Source organism: Pseudophryne corroboree, chromosome 6 (genome assembly GCF_028390025.1).
Source record: "Pseudophryne corroboree isolate aPseCor3 chromosome 6, aPseCor3.hap2, whole genome shotgun sequence".
NCBI lineage: Eukaryota > Metazoa > Chordata > Amphibia > Anura > Myobatrachidae > Pseudophryne > Pseudophryne corroboree.
Window position 1 is genome coordinate 21,344,767 of NC_086449.1, and position 12,932 is coordinate 21,357,698.

The window sequence follows — 12,932 nt, forward strand, 5'->3', positions numbered from 1 at the left end:
GGAAAATGAAATATCACAGCAGTCATCCTGTTGCAAAGTGGATAACTCAGGCCTTGACAACTATGTTGGTGTTAGACGTGCATCCGGTATCCGCCGTTAGTTCACAAGGACTTAGAGAATTGCTTGAGGTAGTGTGTCCCCGGTACCAAATACCATCTAGGTTCCACTTTTCTAGGCAGGCGATACCAAGAATGTACACAGACGTCAGAAAAAGAGTCACCAGTGTCATAAAAAATACAGTTGTATCCAATGTCCACTTAATCACAGACATGTGGACAAGTGGAGCAGGGCAGACTCAGGACTATATGACTGTGACAGCCCACTCGGTAGATGTATTGCCTCCCGCAGCAGCAACAACAGCAGCAGCAGCAGCACCAGTAGCAGCATCTCGCAAACGCCAACTCGTTCCTAGGCAGGCTACGCTTTGTATCACCGCTTTCCATAAGAGGCACACAGCTGACAACCTCTTACGGAAACTGAGGAACATCATCGCAGATTGGCTTACCCCAATTGGACTCTCCTGGGGATTTATGACATGGGACAACGCCACCAATATTGTGCGTGCATTACATGTGGGCAAATTCCAGCACGTCCCATGTTTTGCACATATAATGATTTTGGTGGTGCAGAATTTTTTAAAAACGACAGGGGCGTGCATGATATGCTGTCGGTGGCCCGAAGAATTGCGGGACACTTTCGGCATTCAGCCGAAGACTGGAGCACTAGGAAACACTCCTGAACCTGCCCCGCCATCATCTGAAGTAAGAGGTGGTAACGAGGTGGAATTCAACCATCTATATGCTTCAGAGGATGGAGGAGCAGCAGCAAAAGGCCATTCAAGCCTATACATCTGCCTACGATATAGGCAAAGGAGGGGGAATGCACCTGACTCAAGCACAGTGGAGAATGATTTCAACGTTGTGCAAGGTTCTGCAACCCTTTGAACCTGCCACACGTGAAGTCAGTTCAGACACTGCCAGCCTGAGTCAGGTCATTCCCCTCATCAGGCTTTTGCAGAAGCAGCTGGAGAGATTGAAGGAGGAGCTAAAACAGAGCGATTCCGCTAGGCATGTGGGACTTGTGGATGGAGCCCTTCATTCGCTTAACCTGGATTCACGGGTGGTCAATCTGTTGTAATCAGAGCACTACATTTTGGCCACCGTGCTCGATCCTAGGTTTAAAGCCTATGTTGTATCTCTCTTTCCGGCAGGCACATTTCTGCAGATGTTCAAAGACCTGCTGGTGAGACAATTGTCCAGTCAAGCGGAACGTGACCCGCCAGCAGCTCCTCCTTTATTTTCTCATGCCACTGGAGCTGCCAGGAAAAGGATAAAATTTAAAAAACCACCCGCTGGCGGTGATGTAGGGCAGTCAAGAGCTATAGCTGACATCTGGTCCGGACTGAAGGACCTGCCAACGATTACTGACATGTCATCTACTGTCACTGCATATGATTCTGTCACCATTGAAAGAATGGTGGAGGATTATATAAGTGACAGCATCACTGTAGGCATGTCAGACAGTCCGTACGTATACTGGCAGGAAAAAGAGGCAATTTGGAGGCCCTTGCACAAACTGGCTTTATTTTATCTAAGTTGCTCCCCCTCCAGTGTATACTCCGAAAGAGTGTTTAGTGCAGCCGGTAACCTTGTCAGCGATCGGCGTACGAGGTTACTTCCAGAAAATGTGGAGAAGATGATGTTCATCAAAATGAATTATAATCAATTCCTCCGTGGAGACATTCACCAGCAATTGCCTCCAGAAAGTACACAGGGACCTGAGATGGTGGATTCCAGTGGGGACGAATTAATAATCTGTGAGGAGGGCGATGTACACAGTGAAAGGGATGAGGAATCGGACGATGAGGAGGCGGTGGACATCTTGCCTCTATAGAGCCAGTTTGTGCAAGGAGAGATTGATTGCTTCTTTTTTGGTTGGGGCCCAAACCAACCAGTAATTTCAGTCACAGTTGTGTGGTAGACCCTGTCGCTGAAATGATGGGTTTGTTAAAGTGTGCCTGTCCTGTTTATACAACATAATGGTGGGTGGGAGGGCCCAAGGACAATTCCATCTTGCACCTCTTTTTTCTTTCATTTTTCTTTGCATCATGTGCGGTCTGCGGCTAATTTTTTTAAGTACCATCCTGTCTGACACTGCAGTTCCACTCCTAGATGGGCCAGGTGTTTGTTCCGCCCACTTGGGTCACTTAGATTAGTCATCCAGCGACCTCGGTGCAAATTTTAGGACTAAAAATAATATTGTGAGGTGTGAGGTATTCAGAATAGACTGGAAATGAGTGGAAATTATGGTTATTGACGTTAAAAATACTATGGAGATCAAAATTACCCCCAAATTCTATGATTTAAGCTGTTTTTGAGGGGTTTTTGTAAAAAAACACCCAAATCCAAAACACACCCGAATCCGACAAAAATTCTTAAGGGAGGTTTTGCCAAAACACTTCCGAATCCAAAACCAAAACACAAAACCTGAAAATTGTCCGCTGCACATCTCTAACAATTACACATTTGGTTACTCAATGAATGATGATGCTTTGTGCCAACAAACATCAAAGGGGTAAAAAGCATGTGTGACTCAGTATGTTCTCTAGGCAGTAGAACTTTCATGCACAGGTCCCAACGACTAAAAATGTTCAAACTGTGGGATCTATGTATAAAGCCTTGGAGAGAGATAACATGTATGGAGATAAAGTACTAGCTAGGAGCTGGTTGACTGATACTTTATCTATGTCTACTTTATCTCTCTCCAAGGCCTTATACATAGACCCCTGTATCTTGAGTCCATTGAGATATATCATTACCATAGCACAAGAAAGTTGATCATCAGAACATGTACGGTTCATTTGGTTGAAGTTCACATATGGTAACATAACGCGTTTCACGGGTACACTGCCCTCTTCCTCGAACTGATGAATTTTGACCTTAAGTCCTTGTTTCGTAGACCCTTTGGTGATTAGTTACGGTGCTTGGCAGCTGTGTTATGAGCTATTTCCCAATAACGCGGCGGGAACTAGAGAAGATAAGAAGTTGAGTAAAACTACTGCTACTACCTGCTCGAATACAATACTGCATTAAACCCATGTCAACAGTGTTAGGTTGACATATTCACTCTACACATGTTAGGTGTTGACCTCGCTACCACATGCCATGATGCCCTTTTCCTAGTGAAGAAAGGGGGGGGAATAATGCTGCAAAGTGCAGATGCATGGGAAGTGGCAGGGCTAATATGATTTAATTCAATGACAATCTCACCATTTTGGCTACTACCCTCTTAACAGACCTATGTTTAGTGGCACTATGCAGCGTGCTGATGATCAAAGAGTCCAGCCCTACCACCATCAGCTGTCAACTGCATAGCCTCTCCAGGCTACCCTGGAGTGCAGAATATAGAAGTGGCAAGTAGGACCTAGATAACTTCATCCACAGTAAGGAGAATGATCCCTTGGAAATACTGAACCTCCATCCATGTCCACACCAGCGTTTGGTCCAATCAAACCAGGGGGTATATTTATTGACACTGACTTCCTTCGGGATCCTGGCCCCAGTAGACCAACTCCATCTTTAGATAGTGTTAGCTGTTGTAGCCTATGGACTACATTTCACAAAACCGTCTGGAGAGGGATCTGAAGGCAAGGACATCTGAGTATGCATTGTTGTACTGCCAGGTCTAAACCAGAAAATAAAGTGATCATGTCATCTTATCATATCCCTTGTCCCAGCAACTCTACGTTGATACATTGAAAACATGCAGGAGATGGTTGTGCCTCTGTACTGGATCAGGTTGAGTGGATTACACAGTGTACACTTCCTAAACTTCCCAGATGAACATGTGTGATTCACAGAGTGCAGTTTGTAGGGCTGGGCAAGTCATGCGATCGCACATGGCGGCGAGACCACTGTCAGCAGCTGTATTACACGTGGACTAGCTGTCCGCCTGTAACACAGCAAAAAATGTCCCTGCCAAAATGGCCGCCACCTGGGAGGAGACATGCTAGAGGTCCTATTGGACTTCTAGTAGCAGGGAACAGACATAGGTGCTTACAGCTCTACCCAGAAGTGCTAGGAATTGCGCTGAGACGCCGGCATTCAGGAGAATGGGGAGGGAGATGCGAGCACCAACCGCTGACAACAAGCAAGCTGCAGACACTTTAAAAGTAAGTAGCATGTGCTGTGCTGCTGTGTGTGCCATATTTTGCAAGGGGCATAATGTGTATATTATAGTGTCAAGGGGATTACTGTGTGGGGCTTATTATGGTTTCAGGGGCATTTCTGTAGGGCATAATGTGTAAAAGACATTGTTGTGTGGGCCATAATATTGTGTCTGGGGGGGATACGATCAAGATCTTGCCAGTCGGGATCCCGGCAGTTGACGTACAGACACCGTAATCCTGACAGGGTCACCTGCCCGTCGACAAAATGCCAACCTCTGGGATCACGATTGAAGAAGCACCGGGACCAGTCCCATAACTAGAAATTTTTCTCCACCAAGCCAAAAACCTCTTCGGCGCCCCCCCCCGTCATCCCCCATCCCCCATAATTGGCACAAGTAAAGGGACAAATATGCACGCGCCGCAATGAAGGGGGCGTGGCTTTGTTGAAATGGGCGTGACTTTGCATAAAGGGGCATGGCATTGCAGGAAAAGACTACCTTATACCCCAGTTTTGCAACCTGCACGCCCAGACGTTGGCCACCACAGGAAAGAAAAATAATCCTGATTCATGCCCCTTACATTATTTGTCATTTTTCCTCCTTATAGTAATGCCCAGTGTACATTATGCCACATACTGCAATGGCCCTTAGACATTATGCCACACACAATAATGCACATGACACAATATGCACACACTGTAATGCCCCCGACACATTATGCCACACACCGTAATGCCTGTGACACATTATGCCACACACCGTAATGCCTGTGACACATTATGACAGGAATCGCAAAGCCCGTTATACATTATGCTACACACTACAATGCCCCTGATACATTATAGCACATACAATGCCTGTGACACAGTATGACACACACCACAATGATCCTGAGACATTATACCACATACCACAATGCCCGTGATATAGTATACAACACACAGTAATGCCTGACACATTATGACACACACCGCAATGCCCGTTATACCATATGCCACACACTGCAATGCCCGTTATACCATATGCCACACACCGCAATGCCCGTTATACATTATGCCACACTGCAATGACCCTGAGACATTATACCACATATCACAATGTCCGTGATATAGTATACCACACACCGTAATGCCTGACACATAGCGCAATGCCCGTTATACCATATGCCACACACCGCAATGCCCGTTATACATTATGCCACACTGCAATGACCCTGAGACATTATACCACATATCACAATGCCCGTGATATCTGTGACATAAGTATATGCTTTATATTATTGTAATCATTTTAAAACATGTTTAAATTTGTTTTGTAGGCACCTAGAGCGGTGCCTCCTGCGGATAATGGCAAAAGGCCGGAAGCGGGGGGCGGGGCCAAAGACAGGGTTGTAAAAGTCCATTAAAAAAGCAGGTCTGGTGGCACTAGTGTGAGTGCCTCAGTGACAAGGGCGTGCTTTCTGCCCATATGAAAGCCCGCCCCTGTCACTGATGCAAATATGATTGGGCAAAATAATTTGAGTTTCCCATCACTTCCGCTGACGATCAGCGGCCTGCAGCCCAGGTCGGGTCCCTCTTCCATTCATTCGGCCAGCAGCCAGATCCTCTAAACTTCTTGCAAGTCCCTGGCCGTCTCTGCTCCCCTGACTACGCGGCCGCATAGAGCAACGGGCGCTGCTCAATTCACTCCCCGCCGCTTATCAGCCCCAGCGCTAGCCGCTCACCGCTGCCGCGTTCATCACCGCCGCTCATTCCCCGATCACCGCCGCTGCCACTCATCACTGCTCATCATGTCCACCCGCTCATGACCCGCAGGACCCGTATCCACCGCTCATCACCTCCAGCCCCTCCAGTTACCGCCGGCGCCGCTCATCACTGCTCTGTGCTCATCACGCCCCCCGCTCATCACCCTCATCACCCCTCCTCATCACATCATCACCCCCAGCCCCCCTCCCCGTTCACCGCCACTCATCACAGCTGCTCCTCCACCCTAGCTCACCGGTCATCACCCCAACCCCCCAACCCTCATTCACCATAGCTCACCGGGTATCACCCCCAGCCCCCCCCATCACAGCAGGTCACCGCTCATCACTCTCAGTGCCACCATCACATCATCACTCTCAGCCCCCCATCACAGCAGCTCACCGCTCATCACCCCCAGCCCCCAGCTCATCATACCAGCACTCCCAGCCCCCCCCGCTCACCGACGCTCATCACAGCTGCTCACTGACCATCCCCCCCCCGTTCAGCGCCGCTCATCAGCCCCAGCTCACCGCCGTTCACTGCTCATCAACTCCCCCCCACTCAGCGTCACTCATAACCCCCAGCTCACCCCCGCTCACTGCTCAAAACCACCCCCCTGCTCATCACCCCTAACACACCGTCGCTCACTGCTAATCACCTGCACCCCCTCCCCCGATCAGCACCGCTCATCCCCCGACCAGCGCCCGCACGCTCCTCCAGCAGGGACATCAAGACGGACCCCAGATCAGCGCCTGCACGCGCCTCCAAGCAGGGACATCCGATCGGACACCGAACCAGCGCACATACGCTCCACGGCAGGGCCATCCAGTCGGACTCCAAGGGGGTCATTTCGGACCAGTGCGGACAGGCACCTCCAGCAACGGAGAGTCCGTAAGTAACAAACTATAAAGGTATCCATTTGAACTGAGACATTGGGGGAAATTTACTAAGCTCCCGATTTTGACCGAGATGCCGTTTTTTCATCAAAGTGTCATCTCGGTCATTTACTAAACACTAATCACGGCAGAGATGAGGGCATTCGTAATATTTAGGAATTTCAAGTGAAAAATTACGAATGAATACACCATCGGTCAAATTACGCCTGTTTAGATATGAATCTCGGTCATTTACTAACCATTCGTAATTGTATTTGCTGCCGTGAAAATGCATTCGCGGCCGCGAAAAATTACACATCGTAATTTTTTCCTAAAAAAAAACGCGCCAGCATTTGAAAAGCGTGTTTACATGTGTACTCAATTATCCATTACTCACACCTGAATGTTTGGCCCTATAAAAGTGTTCCAGGCACATTTAGAATTTCTCTCACTCTGAAATGGCGGCTGTGGTGTGTGGCAATGATTTTTTGTTTGCTGTGGGATACCTTAGACTGCTCCATGAGGCTTCCAGGAATCAGGGCCAGGTAAGTGAACATGGTCAACAGGTTGTCCAGGTACCGCGGAGGCTGCGCCAGCCTCGTTTTTTTAGAGGGCGTTTAAACTTAAATGCATTGTCCGATGATAGGGTCATACAGATGTTCCGCCTAAATAGAACCAACATTTTCCACCTGTATGACCTTGTCAAACTGGGCATAGACCCTGAGACAGCACGCTCTCGCTCTGTCTCAGGCCTACACAAACTCCTGGCTGTGTTACACTTTATGGCTACTGGGAGCTTCCAGGCTGTGGCAGGCGACGTCATTGGTATCTCACAGCCCACCTTTTCCAGATATTTGATTCAGGTGAGTCTAAAAATACATAGGCGGTTATGTCTAAGTGTTGCTTCTGTAAGTACAAACAACACAGTATTGTAGAGAATATCTAACATGACACTCACCTTAGCTTGTTTAATGTCCACTCAGGTTTTGGATGTGTTGGAGCCACACATTAATGCCTCAATCTGCTTCCCTACCGAGGAGTCGGAGTGGAGTGCTGTCAGGGTAGCTTTCTATGAGCTTGCTGGCATGCCCAATGTGCTGGGGGCCATAGATTGCACACACGTTCAGCTGAGATCACCTAGGGGCCGTCAATATATATATACTAATAGACATCTGGCACAATCAACTAATGTCCAGGTGGTCTGTGATGCAAACTTAAAAATTATGAGTGTTGTTGCAGGTTACCCTGGTGGCTGCCATGACTCCTTCATCCTCAGTCAGTCATCGCTCTTCGATAAATTTGAGGAGGGACAAATGCCTGATGGCTGGCTGTTGGGTATGTTTAAAATGTTTTGTGTGTATGTCTTTTAACCACAAACTCGAGTTTTGAGTAGGTGAAAGAATAATCTAACATATGTACTAATGTTGACTATATCTGTTTTTCAGGTGATGGGGGTTACGGCTGCTACTCTTGGCTCCTTACTCCATTGTCCCAACCTGATTCTCCTGCTGAACACAGTTACAATCATGCACATAAGGCTACGCGGAATGTGATAGAAAGATGTTTTGGTGTGCTGAAGTCACGGTTTCGGTGTCTGGATAAATCTGCAGGCCTTTTGTTGTATAGTCCCTCAAAGGTGACTAGAATTGTGTTTTGCTGCTGTTTTCTCCATAATCTGTGTTTAAGCCAACATCTGGCACATGATGAGGGAGAAAGCAGTCAGCAAGCAGAGGAGTTAGACCCATCTGGTGACAGTGTGAGTACATATGTAGGGAGGCAGGTACGGCAAGAAGTGATCCTGCGCTATTTTTCTGGTAAGTTTTAGTAGGCTGTAATTATCCTTGACTAAACACTTTGCACTACTTTCTATTGTGTGTTTTGTTACTTACTGTTTGTTGTTTATAGTGGTGTGTACATTGTACTTAGTTTATGCTAAAAATACATTTTCAGTCATTACCCATGAAAAACATACATACATACAGAGCAGCTTCGACAATGTTTGAGACGGACACAGGAAGTTGTGTGTTTGTCAAATACAAATTTTTATTTAGAAAATCACATTGGGGTTATTTTTTCCGCTTGTGTGTGCTGGGTGCTGTGCTTTGTGCTGGCTCACTGGCACGTGCTCTGGAGGAACGCCGAACAGGGGAGGTTACTGGCGTTTGGATAGGGGTCGTGGTCCCCGAGCTGGAGGTTACTTGGTGAGCTCCCATCAATGTAATATTGCTGCTCAAATTATTAATGCTAGCAATCAGTTGAGTGTTGGTTGCAGTGTGGCTGGCTACAATCCGGGATAACGACTCATTCACAACCTGGTTGTGCTGAATGAGCTGAACGAGTGCCTGCTGATGGCGCTGTTGCTCATCTATGATGCGCGTTAAATGAGCAAGCATTTGGCTGTTGTCAGCCCTTATTTGCTCCATTGAGGTTGCCATTCGCCCTACTTGTACAATCAGTCTGCCCGAGTTGCGACTAATGCGCGGTAGATGATGGGGCAGACTGGCAAGGTGTTGGGTATGTGCGGTCAGGCTGGCATTGCTTTGGGCCTGTTGGCTTGTCCAACTGGCCCAAAAGTCATCTGGTATTTGGGTTGGTGGTGGAGCTTGTGCCAGTTGAGGACTGATGGAGGCTTGGGGGATATCCTGCCGCTGTATTGGCTGGCTTGGGTCAACAGGTGTAAGTTGCAGTGTGATGGTTGCCTGTTGGTCTTGTCCCTGCTGGTCCACGTCGGCCATCAAGCTGGGCTCTGTATGGGGTGGCCAACATGCAATGTTTATTTGTCAATTTTTGTTTAGGCTACTTCTACACATTACTACATTCATAATACTCCATTTGTATAGTTTTTGGCGTTGATTTTCAAAACTTATAATGTTTTTTGTCTGCAAAAACATATATACCAACACAGGCGGCCACATAGACAGATTTGCATAATCCTCACCTAACTACCTCCCCTCCACAGCATTACAGTGTTATATCACCTCCCCTGACCACGATATAGACTGCTTACCTGGATAGTCCAGAGGAGCGGAGCAAGTAAGCCGTCTACATACTGGACAGGGGAGATGTGTGAACACTATAATGTTGTGGATGCTGTTTTTGTTTTTGTATTTTTTTGGATTTTTATTTTAATGTGCACGTGTGTGCCCAAAATTTAACCAAATGTCTGTTATTTATTAAAAATGATGTTGGCGAGATCAACCACTAAGACCTTTAAAAATAAAACATTTTCACCTTTAGCAATTGAAGACGTAACATCACATTGCTTGTTATGGAAAACATGTAATCTCAAAACCAACTAACAACATATTAACTGTACTGTGTAGATTATTGCCTATGTGTTTAATTTCTGTTTTTACTCACCAGATAACTGAGGTGATCGGGGCTCATCACTCTGCGAACTCGCCAATAGTGCCAGTGGTGGCTGGGGTGACACTGCCGAAATGCGTCGCCTGGGTGGGGATGATGGAGCCGCAGATTCCGTGCCAAGACGCCGTGTGTTACTTGGCCTCCTGGGTAAGAGTCCCGAGCCGTGTGATGGGCGCCTTACAGGAGGTCGGCTTACAGAAGCAGAACCTATGTGAAAATATAAACATTAATATTTTGTACTTCTATGTGTTTTCAGAATATGTGACTACAGTGAAGTCTTACCTGCAATCCCAGCCTCATCCTGACTTGTCTGAGGCCTGTCTGGCCGGCTGGTCTGTGGGACTGTTGAAAAAGTGGAGCAAACATTATTACCATGCTTTGTGTAAAAATAACCACTGCAAAGCCTTAGTGTACTGTAACCATCTATTAGGTATTGGATATACAAATATTTTCTGATTAAGAGCTTCAAGCATCATTAATTTGTGTTGTATATCCAAATGTACATGATGTTGCACACAATAAATCTGTTACATTTGAAAATTATGCCTCAGATATTGCAGAGATTGACTACTTGCAAATGTTTCCAAAATGTAATGTTGAAATAATTGCACCGTTTTTCAGAAGTAACTAAATCAAAAATTCATTTTTAAATAAGCATACAACACAGATGTCCAAGCAATATCGCCAAAAAAAACTTAAAAAAAAAAACAAAAAAATCAGCCATTGTACCTGTTTTTGCGCAATATTAAATTTACCAAACAGCCAATGCAAGGTGAAAAAAGCAAATTCTAAACACAAACACACCTTAAGGGTGCATAGGCCTGCAATATCTGATACACAATTTATGCATCCTTTACCCTTTAAAAATGAAATTTACAACATTTAGAGGACATTTTAAAAAAAATATAACAAATCAAACTTACCATCCTGCGTGGGTCGGTCCGAATCCCGGACATGAGTAGCAGACACCACTTCTGCAGGAATCAATGCCCGCACAGGCTCCTCCCAGTCCCGATAGGTTGCCCGGAAAGGGGGGCCACCTCCGGTTTTTCGTGCAGATTTGGCCTCTTTGGCCATCTTGGCCTTGACACGCCGCTTTATATCATAGAACCTCTTGCGGCACGTGTCCTCAGTCCGCCTCACCACACCCTCACTATTCACGGCAACTATTACTTGCCCCCACAGGACAGACTTCCTGCGGGAGGACACCTTGCCAGCATCCTGACCAAACAATTGGCGATGGTGCTTCATCAGCTCACGCACCAACGCCATGTTTTCAGCATAGCTGAACTTAATATTCCTGCCAGTCTTGGTAGTGGTGCGTGGCTGCGGAGCCACAACACCATCACTATCACTGGAAAATACAGCAACAGGCACCCCCTCCTCCTCCTCCTCACTAACCTCCTCCCTCTCACTACCCCCCTCCACCTCACTAACAGCCTCCACCTCACTACCAGCCTCCACCTCACTACCAGCCTCCACCTCACTACCAGCCTCCACCTCACTAACCTCCGCCACCACACTGACCTCTGAGTCTGACATGACAAACGACAAAAAACACTGAAAAATCAAAACACAAAACACACTCCTCCACTACTCCTACTACTACACACCACACAGCCAACACACACGCTCACTCACTCACAAACAATGACAAAAGACTGTAAAAAAAAAACAAGGACAAAAAAGTAGACAAACTGTGAAAAAACAATACTACAAATATGACAAGACTACTTACACACACAGTACAGCACTCAACAATCACCAAACTCCTCTCCAAATCCACCAAAAACTCCACCAAACTCACCAACTCCAAATACACCTTCCTCTCTCCTCTCCACTAGCTAAACCCACGAGGTGCGGTGTGTTTGGGGCGGTTTTATAGTAATATGCACAGACACTCCTCCTTCACGAATACAACCAATCACGGCCGCGTGACGAAAACGAAATTTAGGACTAAAAACGCGGCAGCAATTTCTAAATCACTGCCGTAACAGACATGTGACGCAGTCGTAAAAAAAACCAAAAACCCGGCCGCGAAACAGCAAACGCGGCCGCAATCTACAGCAGAAAAGCACGAATGACATCGACATCGGAACAAACGAAAAACACGAATACGACAGCTTAGTAAATTAGTCGTAATCAATTCAAAAAGTTGCAATTTTACACTGTCGATGTCATTCGTGATTGAACTTGGACATGATTCTGGAAAATACGAATCTTAGTAAATTTACCCCATTGTGACTACTACCATAGCTTTGGTTGAGACATAGGGGTAAATTTACTAAGCTCCCGATTTTGACCGAGATGCCGTTTTTTCATCAAAGTGTCATCTCGGTAATTTACTAAGCAATAATCACGGCAGTGATGAGGGCATTCGTAATTTTTTGCAAGTCCAAGAAAAAAATTACGAATGAATACACCATCGGTCAAAACGCGCCTGTTTAAGTATGAATCTCGGTCATTTACTAAGAAGTGCAAAGCAAAAAAAAAACAAACACTGCCGTGAAAAATTACAACTCGTAAAAAAGTGCTAAAAAAAAACAGACCTGCTTTTTTTTTTCGTGATTGGATAGGCATGCACGGATCCATGAGATCCGTGCATGTATATCAGTTGGAAGGGGTGGGAAAGTGCTTATTTTTTCTAAAAAAATTGCGTGGGGTCCCCCCTCCTAAGCATAACCAGCCTCGGGCTCTTTGAGCCGATCCTGGTTGCAGAAATATGGGGGGAAAAATGACAGGGGTTCCCCCATATTTAAGCAACCAGCATCGGGCTCTGCGC